Genomic DNA, 13,340 nt, shown 5'->3' with positions numbered 1-13,340 from the left:
AGGAGAGGGAGTTAGGAGATAATTTCACCAAGCTGCCCTCAAGTGGGTCGATTATGTATCAGATTTTTCAACCAAAACATGCAGGTTTTCTCACGATGTTTTCCTTTACAATTGAGCACGAGATTAATCTTAAACAAAAATTAAGCACACCGTAATTCAATGGTGTTTGAGTTTTAATTAAATAGTAGTTTGATGAATAATTCATATTTTAATAGAGTACAGTAAGTATTCTATCAGAAATATTACGTTAGAAAGTTACTCAGCCAAAAGGACTAAGAAGGATCTGAAATTAAGTTAAATATCACCTATTTTAAATGTATTTTCAGACAATTCTATTGGCTTAAAGATCTCACGAGGCTTAATTCAATTGAATAGTCTATTTCACGATCATGAGTGCTTTTAGAAATATAATGAAGATCGAACTGGAAGCACTTTTTCCTTATATATTGCTGCTATGAATCGTTTTTCTGATGATCTCTTATAAATAGAGAACTGTATTGCTCGTTTCACGTAATACGACTACGATCTTGTTTTATTTATAAAAATGTATTTTATAACGGATATTTTTATTAAACTAGCAGTAAAGTAGATCGTCGACTCTTACGTTGATCTTGTAGCTGTCCGCAGATTTCGAGGCCCTTGGTAAATTAAAAAAAACAATTGTTTTCCTGTCGAAAAAATATTTGTATCTGCCCGGAGTTCAAAGATAGAATGCAAAGGTCATTCCATCGGATGATAGTGAAGAAATACAGAGGTCACTTGTGTTTGTTCACGCATTTGTACTTTATTATGTCCTGCGCATCTGGCTTGTCTCCCTTGAGAGTAATCACCAACCATAAATTAATTATCAATCAAGATACTCGACATTATAGAGTAGGTAGTTAGAATAGTTTGTTTTAAGAGTAATAAGATTTTGATACTTACTTTACTTTAATATTGTTATTTTACGAATAATTTTCTATCGTTATTTGTGGGAAAATTGACACTAAATATAGTGGAATAAGTACATTTTTATAACCAAATTTTAGGTTTATACTTTCCTCGTTTCAAATTACTTTGAAATTCCGAGAAACAAATATATGTCTACATAGTTCTCTGTTGAACTTAATTTCGTAACAGATCCTCCTATAATTACTTTCATCAAGGCGGGAACATAAACTCCTTTGGAAGAGATTTGACATCGAGCCTGTCTGTGTGACGCTGCGTAATTAATTAGGGTCCCGCAAAAGGTGTCGAGGTCCAGTAGCTGTGACGCAGGCTCCTGCGGCAAAGGCAGTATCCGCCCAACCTCCGAAGCGACTACCCGTTCCGTTCCGTCGCGTTTGTGTCGCAAGCGGACCGCGCTCGAAATTTAAATTTAGTATTTTGAGTGACTAACCAAAACATATAGGACCGTTTTTTGTTGCATAAATATTATTCGAGAGAATTTTATCAACAGGATTAATATTAATTGGTATGCGACTGTCAAAATACGATTAATTAAAAAAGTTGAAACAGCGTGAAATATCCGATAAGGGTTGAAAGATTTTAAGCTGTTATTCCGTAATTAATTATTGTATTGTGGTGCTTCGAACTATTTAATTGTTTCATTAAATATTTATTTCCAATTGACCGGAATGAAAATGAGGTAATATATGAATAAATAAACATTAGATTAAACGAGACACATTTAAAATCCGGTAAAACAAAAAAAAAACATTAAGTAGAGACCACAAATAACCATTCTTTTTAAATTGTTCTAACGGGATTTCACGATCTTATTTTTTTTTAATAAATGTTTTTAAGCACAATATGAAATGCCTTTATTTAAAAATGAAAAAAGATTTTTTTATTTTAATAATATTAGCCTAACATGGCATTTTATTTAATCCAATTACAAGACTCGTTTATCTCATAAATTAACCGAACTTAAAAGAGTTGGATCCATACAAAATACATTTTGTACGAACCCACTTCAAGTACTTGAAAACTAAAATTTTGCTTGCAAAATTTTTTTCTGTTTTGTGTGTGTATTTTTATAAACAAAATATACGTATATTTTTGAAAATATGTTTTTTTATTAATTTTTTTTTAAATACAACTGCATGTAGGTTTGTATATTTGATGCAGCAACTAAAATTGGTAAAAACGTACCATCATATATTTTAAAAATAGAATAAATAAAATTAAAAAAGATTGAACCAATTAAAATATTATATTTATTATATTTGAAAATACTTTCAATGAAATATTTGGTAAATAATTTAAAATTTTATTTCATTAAGCATTTTGTCATTCGAATGAAACATAATTATCTTAACAATGGCGATGTTAGTACCTATTGGTTCGATATTTAAATATTAATTAAAGATTAATAAATAATTTAATATCATATTCTGTCAAATGCTTGTAATATTATAAAATTATTTATTGTCTGTTTATTTTAGAAATTTATAAATATAACTTCGTATGCTTCTTAAATTTTAGTGAATTTAAGAAAGTTTTTGGTAGCATAGCAATTTTTATTATATTTATTCTTGAAGGATTTATTTTAAAATACATGTGTTTTTTCTAGGGTACAAGCTGATATTTATTTGAAATTTCACCATAAGTTTTTACTAAGATTTAGCGACTTGTGGAGAAACTATTATAGACAGACAGACATTGGATTGGGATTTATAACATTAGTATGGATTTTAAACGATGTATATTCATGACTTCATTCGGAAACATCACGCACCTGCCCTTATTTCATTTATTTGGGACAGCGCAGTGCGTTTTATAATACTGCAAAAAATACGGCAGATTACGGCCGGACACCGCCAAATTTTCTTGGGAATAATCTTTTGTTTTGGTTTATGGTATTGGATGGGGATCCAACAATACCACCGGTAACAAAACAACACCAATATTGGGAATTCAAGCCCGGGTAGGCACTGCAGAAATTCCATGTACTTAATTTGTGTCTATAATTCATCTCGTGCTCGCCGGAGAAGGAAAACATCGAGAGAAAACTTGGGTCTAATTTCAATGAAATTCTGCCACATGTGTATCCAAAAACCCGCAATGGAACAGTATGGTGAAATTAGCTCCAAACCTTCTCCTCAAAGAGTGGGGAGGTCTTAGTCCAGACTTGACAGTATGTTATTTTACTTTTTATGTTTGCGACGAAAGTAGATGTCAAGTCTGATTCGTGGAACTTCTGCTGGATACGTCGTTGTATAGCAATGAGAGGAAGTATCGGTGGAAATCAGAATAAGTAAAAGAGGGAGATTTTGTACAGTTTTATTCGAACCACATAGCTCTAATAGTGCCATCCGAATGTAGATCATTCCTAACACGTACTACGTATTCGTATAATACGAAGTACTAGGAAAAACGCAAACAGTTTTCATTCGTACTAGAAAACTAAAAAATAGGCTTCCAAAAGTTCTAGAAATTAAAATTTTCTGTATCCTCATGTGTTATTCAGAGGATCCGTTGTATATATGTTTGGTAGAAACGTAAGTCGTTTCGATAGTAGACTTTTGGTAACAATTTCGAAAAATACTACAGGTACATAACCTTAGGTAATTGTTGAGATGGAGATTTAAGGAAAGTTCTAATATCTTCGAGTCCTAAAGAAAGTGACAACTTTCCATATGAATAGTTCCATGCAAGAATGCCTTCTAAATAAAAAAAAAATACTTATTTACTCTTAAATATTGATTTGCTTATTTTACTCAGTTGGTTTCACAAATATATATTACATAAGAGCCGAGATGGCCCAGTGGTTAGAACGCGTGCATCTTAACCGATGATTTCGGGTTCAAACCCAGGCAGGCACCACTGAATTTTCATGTGATTAATTTGTGTTTATAATTTATCTCGTGTTTGGCGGTGAAGGAAAACATCGTGAGGAAACCTGCATGTGTCTAATTTCCAACCCGCATTGTAGCAGCGTGGTGGAATATCCTCCAAACCTTCTCCTCAAAGGGAGAAGAGGCCTTTAGCCCAGCAGTGGGAAATTTACAGGCTGCTAATATAATGTAATGTAAATATTACATTTTGGTATTGGAATGCATTTTTTGGTGTTGGCGATCAACTGTTAGGCATCAAAAGTAACCTATTTCTAAAGTAACCTATTATAACAAATTTCATCAAATTCGGTTCACTGGTTTGACCGTAAAAGCGTAACAGAGAGACAAAATTACTTTCGCATTTATAATATTACAATATACAAAGAAGAAAGTAGACCGCGTCTTGATAGAAACTGTCATTCGCTCATGAGCAGTACACAGCATTATAGTGATTATTCGGTTGGATACCTTGCGAATACGCCTTCAAGCGTTAACCCTTAGTTGTCCTTTGTACCTGTAATTACACCAGCTCACTCACCATTCACAACAGTACTCAACACTGACATAATTAAAATAAATTGAATAATTAATGTGAACAAGCAATACGTAACATTTATCAGGATGCTTTTCGCGGTGCTTATTAATTAATTTAAATCCACTTATGTTTTGATTTTCATGTAAATTATGTAATAATTTAATTGGTAGAAAAAAGATTTTTTTTTTTCTAGTAGAATTTACATTTCGAACCGGATATAACTTAAAATTGTCTTATATTAAATATTATTTTAAGTTATGTTAGTAAGCCTCATTTCGTTAAAGTGTCCTTTAAATATTTGAGCGGCGTTTATTCACTGGCGAAATATGGTTATAGACAAAATTCCGAGCCAGAATATACTATGCGAAAATATTTTAATGATTTTATTATTACTGGCAACACTACAACACCATCGAAGTGTCATAATTCCTTGCTCGTAGTAGGGATAATTACGCCGAATCGCAATATTGTTGTTTAATAATTATTTTTATATTGCCGATCTAATACCAAACCTATATAACAAGTCTATATATTATAGATTTGTTAGATATATATTTAATAGGTTATGTGTGTTTGTTTGTATGTAAGGGGTAATCTCCGAAACTACATTATTCCTGAGTAATAAATGTTTTAAATTATATTTGTATCGATATCGTACGAAGCCAGGGCGGATTGCTAATGATAGTTATGTTTTTATAAATTTTCACATGTATACGTTACAACAACACAAATGCAGTTATAAGCTTAATTTGTAATTGTTTTGCTTTTTTTTGGTTTCAGCTGTCCGGGCCTTATTTCACTGTTTAGTTTTAGTTAGAGGTGGTGGTTTAAAATTTTTCTTATTTAATAAATCTTAGCAAATCTTCGCTGGAGTAAGAGCTCGTCGACCTTCTTGAAAGACGTAACCTATATTGACTGCCTATTTTTTTCTTTTTTTTTAATGTAACATATTTTTCTAAGACATAGATATACATATATATATTCTGTCCTTTAATAATAATTATATTTTTCTCTTTGTTTTGCTGTTGATTCATATAGAAAATGATATTCACGTTTATTACGTCAATCGTCTAAATTTAAAGCGGGTGAAATTTTGAAGCGTCTAATTATATAATATTATATACTAAGCCCTTCACCGAAACGCATTGCATATTCTCGTATAAGCTTAACGTTTATTACTTTAGTATTTTTTTGAGTATAAAATACCGTCTTCTCTTACATTAATGAAGAGTTTAATGATAGTGCTTCATTTTGGGTCTTCCCAGTATTATAGAATTTACTTTCCTTAAAGTAACATCCTGTTAATATCTCATATCTATCCTATCTTTTGAGGAAAAGATTATGGAGTTTATTCCACTACGCTGGTCCAATTTAGGACACACATGTGTCAGGTTTTCATCTGACATATGCAGGTTTCCTTCTATGTTTATGATGTTTTGTACGAGATGAATTTGTTGTTCGGGATTGAACCCGTAACATCCGGTAAGGATTCACGTGTTTTAGACACTGGACCGTAAGTCGAGATGTTACGGTTATTATCCTTAACGGCTTAGAATTCATTTAACCTTTGAAATTGTATATTCAAAAGTGCTTGTAAGAGGTAAGAGCCTGCTTGAATGAAGTATATTTTTTTATTACCTGGCTGGTTGAGTTACCTATCTTATAAGGCTACAAATACCAGAAAATTAACTATGAAGTACAAGAAGTACAGACAAAAAGTTAATGTTGCTTTTAGTAATTGAGATTGACTATTTGGTTGGCTACGGCTGAAACTCGGATTTGAATTAAAATTTGACTAATAATTAAATTAACAAAAACGCTGCCTCCATTGATTGATGCTAATCTATAATCTGTAAATTTTAGTGATCACATTAATATGTATATTGTACAGCATATTGATATTCAAAATGGCGCAAAAATAGCCGTATTCCGTATTTTCATTTAAAAATAAAGGATCTATATAGTTATTTACATTTCTATTAAAGTAAATTTAAATTCTGTCAGTAGTTAAAAACATAGCCCAAAAAATTAATATGTATTTTATATTCAACAGGTCGGCCTCCGTCCGCCATTTTAAAATATTATGACGTCACATACTTCAAAATAATTGGAACACGTTTATGAATTTTAAAATCATAATTTCTAATTCGAGTGAAATGTTTTCTCATAACCGAATATAAAGAATATCATCCATTATATATGTATGTATACTCTTACAATATAGACATACATATATATATAAATATGTATACAGAGCTTATATATGCGTAAGTTTCAGACAAAGACTTACACAGTACCCGCGATTTCACTTGAAATTCAGTTTGTGAAAATGTTTCAAGAACTCGTATACCAATCAAATTAACCTAATTTACTATTTTATAGCATTCCTTATATTAATCTTTCTCATTCGTCAACATTCGGCTTTAGTCTGGGTAGGTAACACTCACTCATAATATATTATACCACCTAGAAGCCATACAAGAGACATAACAACTTATTTGCCAAGGTTGGTGAGGCATTGATTAATTAATTAATGGTTAAAAATGCATACGGCACCAAGGCATACTTGGTGGTAGGCCTTTGTGCAAGCCCGTCTAGGTAGGTACCATCCAGTCATCAGATCCGTCAAACAGCAGTACTCAGTATTGTTGTGTTCCGGTTTGAAGGGTGAGTGAGCCAGTGTAAGTACAGGCACAAGGGTTCTTAAAATCTTGGTTCCCAAGGTTGGTGGCGCATTGGTGATGTAAGGAATGGTTAATATTTATTACAACGCCATTGTCTATGGGCGGTGGTGACCACTTACCATCAGGTGGCCCATTTGCTTGTCCGCCTACCGATATCATAAAAAAAGGTAGTGGTAACCACTTACCAGGTGACCCAATTGCCAATCCACACATCGATGTCATAAAAAAAAACAAACCCAAACAAGTGTATAAAATAGACCACTTAAAATAAGTTCTTAAAATTAGTATGTTACATTTGGAATTTCAGGGTAAATAATTAGCTCGAATTCCGGTTCATAACACATACATGTATTGTGAACATTTGTCTAAATTTATAACTAACAAATATAACTCAGCATGAATGTGTTTAAAATAGAACATAGACGTCGTTCGATCAAGTGGTCTGTTCTTGAGAGGAAACCTCGATATATCACCCTCTAAAGGGCAGATAACGTCGTAGATACAGCGTTGGATGTCTTCTGCTTGTGATAAATCATAATGATATATTGCTACTAAGTTAACTAACTACGGGGATGAGAAAATTTCAACGTATATTAATTTATTAATCATTGCGCACTTTCTGTATTAATTTTCCTATTTCGTTTTTGTGTTATTTGCAAAACATAACTAGACATAGATCGTTTTAATATCACTTATTTCATTTTCTTTCTTATGTTTTTGTCCATGAATACTATATATTCATAAAAATGAAATGAATCCTCAAACTTAAATTCTGATGCTGGCTAGTAATAAAAATATGCAGGTAGACTAAAATAAAATACAAATTAAAGATAAGCTACACCAAAGGAATGGACGTCAGGTGAGATACAAATAAAAATAAATGATATTTTGATACCAAAATATTTACAAGGAAACAATGTTATTTGATATTAATATCATATCACAAAGGCAAGTAATATTTGCGCAAGTAACATTTTGTATCGAGATAAGGACCAACTGGTTATCTACAGATCAGAATTTATATCTAATATATTCAAACTTAACAACATAAATTGTTGGATCCTTGTCTATTTTCTCATTAGACAGTGCTTATCTGAGTAAAAAAACGTATAAATCACACGTTGGTTCACTTTTAGAAGCTGAAACAAGAATCTAACTTATTTTATTCGTTACATTAAAAATCTAATTAGTTACCAGTCATTAAAAATTAAGTTATATAATTGAATGCATATTTAAAAGAAAAATTTAACCTGCTATTAATATTATTTATTGTTGTAGAAGATACTAGTTTTGATAAGTCTTTTTGTAAGGATGGTCATGGATGGCAATGCGGTCTGCCCTCACTATGAACTTTCCTGTTGACGCGCATAAAGACATTGTTTAATAAAACCATTTGCTTTTATAATTCTTTATAAAATTTTGTTAATGCGTCGGCTTAAGTGATATTACATACAATACATAAAAACTATACACATGTTGTTTGAACATGGGTTCACACAAAAGGTAAACAGTCAATTATACCTGATAGTATCAAAGAGAGGTCGGTTGCTAAAATTTTATCTTCCAAAAATCGATTCCATCGATATAAATTCCAAATGGGACGTTGAAGGTATTAAGCATATATATACAACTACATTTTATTGTAAATATATAGGAACGATCAAAGGAGAGTACAGTAAGAAAAATCTCTGTACTTCAAAGACACGAACGTTTTGATAAGATCGCTTGTATTTTGTCCGAGTATATTTTTCGCTGAAACATTTCGCATCCGGCTACTGGACTAAAAAGTTTCTTTTGCAATCGGTTAAAACTTCCAGCAGGACAGTAACAATGAGAACTTTTATTTGGGCACAAAGCGTTGTTACGGTCTCGAAATGCGAGATTCTTGTGTTCATAGTAATTCGTACGAGGGCACTCAACGTTGAAACGAGTTTTATACATACTTTAATGGACGATGTTTGGAACAATAGAAATATACCGAGTAATATGATGCTTTTAGATGTTTATATTTAATCACCTACAGTAAACTTGAAGGAATAGCGCTACTTGGTAATATACATATATAAAGTGCTCGGAATACCAGAAATTTATGGGCATGCTTTATGATTCATCTAAAGCATTTGACAGCGTAGCATACGATGAATGCGCTTATATATATGCTTAAACATTATGGTAGCAAAGGTTTGGTTGATCTCATTGCTTTATATCTAAGTTAAAAAGCCCAAGACTTTATTATTATTACATACAATCACAAGGTTATGTGTAATTCACAAGGTTTAATTTTAGGTCCATATTTATTTTTAAGATACATAAATGATGTAAATATGTTAAAGATATATTAAATTATAGCAACGTAGATAATATATAGTATGTCTAATACGAATTTGGTTTCTAGCAATTTTGTCTTAGATGAAGGAAATTAATGGTTTCTTTATCAAATATAAAACAAAAATAATTTCTGCTCTTGTTGGAACATATAAATATTATATTGCTATGATATTTTAAAAAATAACTGATTCGAAATGAAGTGCTCATTTTTCATCCCTTATAGACAGTATCAGCTCCATACACGATAAGAGAAGTCAAACACCTAACTGACTTTGATAGTACTCCTCTGTATATTATAGTCATTTTGATAGTATCATGCCTTATGATGGTAATATTAAATAAAAGAACTTTTTTTGGGCTATATGTAATTCAGTAAATTGAACCTCTACCAAGGATAATTTAAATTAAAAATAATTACTTTAATAATACTCTTGTTTATTTGTGTCACATTATTGATAATATTGATAAAAAAGTAAAGATAAATCCGTAGAAACAAAGTTTCCAGTGCGCTAACTCGATACATCCTCCTTGAAAAAGGCATTTATTTTATAATAAAATCCCGCCGACTCTCGCATTTGCTAATGAATAAATTTAATGTTGATGTTGATGTTGAAAAATCATAAATAGATAATGCATATAATTATACAGGTGATGAAAAAACGTAGAGTTGGTATTCGTTCAATTTCAATGCAGGTTTATAGGCATAAGTAATTAATTCTAATTATTATATTAAAGGAGATTTTACTAGTGAAAAAGAAGAAATGCTTAGATTTTGTTGCTTGTAAGGACCAAATTACTTTACGTAAAAGTAACAACCAGCGTTTATCCCACGGTCGGGCAAAAGCCTCGGCCATGTGTATTATTATATATGAATGTAGAATATTTAGATTTGTTTTTTTTTTGCCTGCAAACAACTGTAAACAACTGTTAGAGTTAAACGATCATTAACAGTCTTCTACCAAGTAAACCCTGAAATTTTCCGTCTTATAAAGTTTTCTTTGTACTTGTAAATAGCCTAAGAAACAATACTTTTAAGACTATATCTTCTATATGTACAAGCATGATGGATATTATAGTACAGGAAGTTGAGTCATAGTCGAGCTTCGTAAAATAAGCTACTGTAATACTATATACAAATAAGCTATATAAATAAAATGTTAGAAAGATGATCAAGAATTGGAATAGCATTTGATAGAGTCACTCTTTTTTATGATATTGTTTTTTTTATGACGTGATATAGAATGATATGATTTGTTATATATATTTTATGAGATAAACATTCTTTATTCAACTAAAAAATACTTCTCATTCGTCATGTAATGTTGAATTAAATGTGAAGGACCCACCTTGAACCTTGGGTACTAAAATGTTATGCCCCTCGTGTCCATAGTTATACTGCCTCACTCACCCTTCCAACCGGAGCTCAGCAATACAAAGTATTGCTGTTTGGTGGTAGAATATCTGATGAGTGGGAATATCTAACTTACCTAACCCAGCCGGGCTTGCACAAAACCCTCCCACCAAGTTCCTCTGTTTGTTCCGTCTTAGGTTTATCAAATATGCTTTTCCATACATGTATAATATGTTTTTGCTGTTTATATAAATTGTCTAAAAAAATATTATATGTTTTTATACTTTTACAAATATGATATAAATGAGTATCACAGGTATGTATTACACGTGTGATTTTTAGAATTAATATGTACTATATTCACACAAAATAATATTGCTTTACGTGTATGAATGCGTATTAGGTTAGCTACCCTTAGATTGAGTATGCAGATATCTAGCGTTGTATATCGAATTATAAATAAATTCATACAATATGCATACCCTGTAACTAAAATACCAAACAAGAATATGAACTAGCACTATTTGAATGGCGTTCAATAATTCATGTGTTGTTAATATTATTGAATAATTTAAAATCAACGTCAAATATATGTAGGTACATATCATGTTCTTTATCTAAATAGCTTTTGCTGAAGTTCCGTAATTACTTAAGTATTTATCGAGCGTACCTATATGAACGAAGCATCAGCGTGTTTTTCATATATTTATTGGGACTGTTAGTATTTTGTTTATTTAAAGCGCGGAAAATAAAAAAAATGCCTTAATAAACCCATATATAGAAGTAATACTAGCTATGCCACCAGTATAATTTTTGTATTACTCATTGTAGGGAATTAGGTTTAAGTGAGGTTCGTACCCATAATACCCCGGTTGTCCTCTGCACAGATTGCAATAGCTAAAGCAGGGTCCAGATAAATTATGCATCATTTGCTCGATCCGTATCATTCGTCGTACCGTACCAAGCCATTATGGACGCTTTGGAATCTTTTTGACATATCGTTCCGAGGGCAGAAAAAGTCTGATATATATAAATATATAATATATTAGTTTATTACCTTATATAGCTGCTCCAAAAATGTACACTTAATGTTACTCACCGCGTGCCTCAAAAAATAGTCTTAGGTTCTGCAACTGAACTCTTCAGAAATTTCGGATTGGCCCATTAAATTATAAAGGAATAAAAGTTGTACATTTAGCTGAGCCTTCCAATATCTTCTCACACATTTAGCTATTCTATGTACTTATGTTATTGTTGATGTTATTACCTTTTCTTTTACACAACAATTATAATGTTGTTATAATAAGTGCAATACATTTTTAGCTCTTTAACTTGCTGTTAAACTAGACTAGATAATGGGCCACCTGACGAGGTCCTGCTCATACAAGCTATTTTAAGAAACATTAAACAGGCTTACATCGTGAATGTACATTGGCTCACTCATCCTTTAAACAGAACATGAAAATAAAACTTTGTCGATGTATACATCCTCCACTTCGTATGGATAGAATTCCTACGATTTCCCTATTGAAGTTGAAATTTCCAAAAATCCTTACTTATTGAGTCTACGTCACGAAAGGAGTAACTATGCTAATTTGCTTTTAAGGACGGATAGTTTCGGATATCTCGTGATAAGTCAGTTAGTTATATTCCACTTGAATATATACAAAACATTAAGACTCCAAGTTTTCTTAAACTTTTCGTTATAACATCTCATTTCAAATTCCATTAATCTTTTATATAAATAACCATGTACACTATATTCGCGACTTAACAAAAACTTTACAATTCACATGCATTGCTTGTTACTCGAGTTAAAACTTTAGTAACAAGTTCATATGTTACGTATATATTCAACATTTTTAACGAGCTCATGAAACTCGAAGTCATGGTCGCTTTACGAGGTTGAGCTGGGAAATGAGGGTCAATGAATGATCGTTGCATCATGAATACCTAATTTAATCAACTTGTTATATGAAGTTCATTCACAGCATTAGAGCCAGTGAATTTATGTTGTTCGAGAAAATTCGAAACTGCACGTAGAACACGGTCGTTAGATATCCGAACAAGATATGCGATATTCCAATAATTATTAAAAAGTATATTCATCGAAACAGCGTATCAACATGGAGCGGTTTTCAATATTTTACGACCGTATCCAGCAATGTCGGTCGAACTTGTTTACAGACTAGATTTGCTGCCATGACTATTAAATTGAAAGCAGATATTTTTAGTTCAACTTGTTAATAAATTTAAAGAAAACATTAACAGAGAAGACTTGTTACATAATACAATTATATGGTGATGGTAAATAGGTGGCATTCTGTTATTTAGTCAATAGTATTGTTTTTTCTAAGAAGAATCGAACCACCCCATCTCAACCCGTCGACTTTTTGATACAACTAAGATATATTTTAAACGTATCAACTACCATCAAATAGCATATAACTAACTAAAGGTGAGGACTAAGTAGAAGCATTACCTTCTCATCAAAGAGAGAGGAGTACTTGGCCCAACAGTGGGACAATAAGAAGCTAACTTAGTGTTAGGACTTTGGTACCACCCACTCATCTTATATTCTACCACCGAGCGGCAATACTTATTATTGTTGTTTTCCGGTTTCA

At 31.6% G+C, this 13,340-nt stretch overlaps 1 protein-coding gene across 5 annotated transcripts in view; it reads left to right on the top strand.

The window, feature by feature from the left end:
• Nucleotides 1-1,294: 1,294 nt before the first annotated feature.
• The window catches only part of LOC113393478 (uncharacterized), a 45,710-nt gene continuing 33,664 nt past the window's right edge, over nt 1,295-13,340 (top strand). For 4 of the 5 annotated variants that reach the window (XM_026630369.2, XM_026630368.2, XM_026630367.2 and 1 more), the window contains exon 1: nt 1,295-1,627. The gene's annotated coding sequence lies outside the window, so the exon portion shown is untranslated. The remainder of the gene's footprint in view (nt 1,628-13,340) is intronic. The other variant, XM_064215218.1, reaches the window with a different exon arrangement.

This window comes from Vanessa tameamea, chromosome 6, assembly GCF_037043105.1.
Source record: "Vanessa tameamea isolate UH-Manoa-2023 chromosome 6, ilVanTame1 primary haplotype, whole genome shotgun sequence".
Classification (NCBI taxonomy): Eukaryota; Metazoa; Arthropoda; class Insecta; order Lepidoptera; family Nymphalidae; genus Vanessa; species Vanessa tameamea.
The sequence above is the reverse complement of the archived record's forward strand: the minus strand, read 5'-3'. Positions and strand labels throughout refer to the sequence as shown.